Source organism: Cebus imitator, unplaced genomic scaffold, assembly GCF_001604975.1.
Source record: "Cebus imitator isolate Cc_AM_T3 unplaced genomic scaffold, Cebus_imitator-1.0 Scaffold444, whole genome shotgun sequence".
Lineage (NCBI taxonomy): Eukaryota > Metazoa > Chordata > Mammalia > Primates > Cebidae > Cebus > Cebus imitator.
In genome coordinates, this window is record NW_016107759.1 from 2,074,465 (window position 1) to 2,078,115 (window position 3,651).

Genomic DNA, 3,651 nt, shown 5'->3' on the forward strand with positions numbered 1-3,651 from the left:
CACCTGTCATTCCATCACTTTGGGAGGCAGAGGTGGGAGGATCACGAGGTCAAGAGATCGAGACCATCCTGGCCAACATGGTGAAATCCTGTCTGTACTGAAAATACAAAAAACTAGCTGGGCGTGGTGATGCTTGCCTGTAGTCCCAGCTACTGGGGAGGCTAAGGCAGGAGAATCACTTGAGGCAGGGGCTGCAGTGAGTCGAGATTGTGCCACTGCACTCCAGCCTGGCAACAGAGCTAGACTCCATCTCAAAAAACAAAAACAACAACAACAACAAAAAGAAATCCACCTTAGTATTCAGAACACTACCTCCTCCAGGAAGCCCCCCTTTCCTTCCCCTCCTTCTTCCTCCTCAGGGACCGCCTTCAGGGCTCTCTAGATGCTCCCCTCACACTCAGTGACTTTTTTTTCCAGTCATTGCCTCCCCCAACTGAGAGTCACTGAGACTCTTTTTCTGTGTCCTCGACCTGGTAGGGTGCCGTGCACACACAGGTCGTGTTTCCTGAGCACTGGGGTGGGCCAGGCCCTGTCTTGCATTCTTCTGGGTACCATCACCCCTCACTCTCACCGTAACCCTCATTTCCTGGTCAGGGAAACAGGCCTCAGAAGGTGAAGGGCCTTGCCAGGCATCCAGCTAGCAGCTGCTGAGGGAACTGAAGTTGGAGGTCCAGGGCTGGCCTCTGTGCTGGGTCTTTGCAGGTGGCTGATGACCAGTGACAGTGCCAGGAAGGACCCAGGTCTCCTTCTCCTTAGTCTCCCAGCACCGGGCAGGACCCCAGGGTGGAGTGGACACTGGGGTGGGGACAGAGCAAGGCCATGGAAGGGGACAGCCGGGACACACATCTCTCTCCTCCCTCACAGCTACTTCCCCCTGGCATGAAACCACAGGTCACGAGCCCCTGGCCTGTCACTGCTTCAGCAGTGGGGATTTCCAGGAACTGGGGGAGGGGCTTTGGGAAACTCAGGTCAGAGACCACAACAGGAGCAGTAGAGAGACGTAGGGTGGGCTCCTGCGGGAGGGTCAGGGGCATTTTGCAGAGACCCTGGCAAGGGTGGGGGAGGATGGAGACAAAGAGACCAGGAGTAAAATCCCACAAGTGATTGGGAAGATGAACTTCTCCAGAGGAAGCCATCCCAAAGAAGGCCTGGGAAGGCAGCCTCATCTGCAGACCACAGTGCCCCTGCAGGCGCCTGCTCCTGGAGGCAGCCCCTCCTTCTGAGTTGCCATGAGAACACACCCAGAGGGGCACAGGGCTGCGTGATGGCACCCGGCACCCTCAATCTGCTTCCAGGAGAGCCGTGTGTGGCCCTGGCAGGGCCGGAGGAAATGGGCCGAGAACACAGGTGCACCATCCGCCGGGTGTATGACCAAAGGCACTTTGTTTTCTTATCATTAAAGTTAAGGCTTAAACAATGATACGGCAAATTATTTTAAATAAAATACATGCCAGAGTTAAAGACAACGTGGTGCAAGTAGGACCCGGCACGCCACAGCCGCCGAACGCAGGGAGGCTCCCCAAAGTCTAGCACGGCAGGGAGGTGGGGCCCCCAGCTGCTCCCGCTGGACAGCAGGCGCTGTGGGGCAATAGGTCAGAGGAAGACAACCACAATGACCTCAAGGACAGGGCAGCTCCCCCTTCTCGCTCTCCCCAAGCTTTGAGGGTTGATAGAAAATGGCCTGAGTGGGTTCTTCTCTTTGAGGAGCCAGCGGGGTGGGCAGGGAGTCGGGGTGGGCAGGGAGTCTGGCTGGTCCTGACCACTTGGCAGCAGTGTATGGCATTTCCTCTGCAGGTGGGAGGGCAGGCGGGTAGGCAGGTGGGAGGACCCTGCTTTCCCACAGGTGCTATAGTGCCTAATTAGTGGCCATTTGGGTTTTTTTGACACAAACTTCCAAATGACCAGGGCCAGGGGCTGCGCCTGCACCAGGACCAGGTTGTCAGAATGGGTGTTGGATAAATGCTCCGCCCTGGGTGGCCTGGTCCCCATGTGGTGTGGGGTGCACCCTGAAGGCCAGCACGGCCTCCTCACACTCCAGCAGGGAGTCAGGGCTCGTCGCCACAGGCCCTGCCCGCCTCAGATCCTGACCCATTTGTTAAGTTCCCTGAGCACCTATTATTGTGGCAGGCGCTGAGTGAGGCCCCTGAGAGTCAAAGACAAGTTAGGGTCCCCACCCTCAAGACCTGGCAACCTAACAGGGAGCGGTAGTGTCCCCAGCAGCACAGCCAACGCTACACCAGAAACGTGGTTCTTCAAAGCAGGGGGCACAAGGGAAGGAGGCGCTGGGACTAGCTCAGCGGATTCCAGAAGAGGTGATCTCTGAATTAGGACTTAAAAGGTGAAGAGGGTTGGTCGGGCGCGGTGGCTCAAGCCTGTAATCCCAGCACTTTGGGAGGCCGAGGCGGGTGGATCACGAGGTCAAGAGATCGAGACCATCCTGGTCAACATGGTGAAACCCCGTCTCTACTAAAAATACAAAACATTAGCTGGGCATGGTGGCGCGTGCCTATAATCCCAGCTACTCAGGAGGCTGAGGCAGGAGAATTGCCTGAACCTGGGAGGCGGAGCTTGCGGTGAGCCGAGATCGAGCCATTGCACTCCAGCCTGGGTAACAAGAGCGAAACTCCGTTCCCCCCCCCCCCAAAAAAAAAAAGGTGAAGAGGGCTTAGAGCAGGGAGAAACACCACCCAGTCTGTATTTAAATAAGTCACAGACTGGTCGGGTGTGGCGGCTCATGCCTGTAATCCCAGCACTTTGAGAGGCCAAGGTGGGCATATCACCTGAGGTCCGGGGTTCGAGACCAGCCTGGCCAACATGGTGAAACACTGTCTTTTTTTTGTTTTGTTTTGAGACAGAGTCTTGCTCGGTTACCAGGCTGGAGTGCAGTGGCACGATCTCGGCTCACTGCAACCTCCGCCTCCTGGGTTCAAGTGATTTTCCTGCCTCAGTCTCCCAAGTAGCTGGGACTACAGTTGTGTGCTACCATGCCCGGCTAATTTTTGTATTTTTAGTAGACACAAGGTTTCACCATGTTGGCTAGGATAGTCTCAATCTCTTGACATCGTGATCCACCCACCTCGGCATCCTACAGTGCTGGGATTACAGGTATGTGCCACTGTGCCCAGATGAAACCCCATCTTTCTGTGTTTTGTAAAAATTAAAAAATTAGCCAGGCATGGTGGTGCATGCCTGTAACCCCAGCTACTTGGGAGGCTGAGGCAGGAGAATGGCTTGAACCTGGGAGATGGAGGTTGCAGTGAGCCGAGATCCCGCCAGTGCACGCCAGCCTGGGTGACAGAGCAAGACTCTGACTCAAAAAAAAAAACAAAAACCCAAGCCATAAGAAGGAAAGGAATGGGAGCAACTGCTTACTGGGGACAGGTTTTCCTTTCGGAGTGCTGAAAATGGCGCGGAACTAGAGGTAGTGGTTGTGTCACACTGTGAGTGGGCCAGATGCTCGTTCATGCAGCCACTACCTCTGTCTGAGCAATGGTTGTATAATATGTCCATTTCACTTCCGTTTTTAAAAAGGACAATGGGCCGGGCGCGGTGGCTCAAGCCTGTAATCCCAGCACTTTGGGAGGCTGAGGCGGGTGGATCACGAGGTCAAGAGATCGAGACCATCCTGGTCAACATGGTGAAACCCCGTCT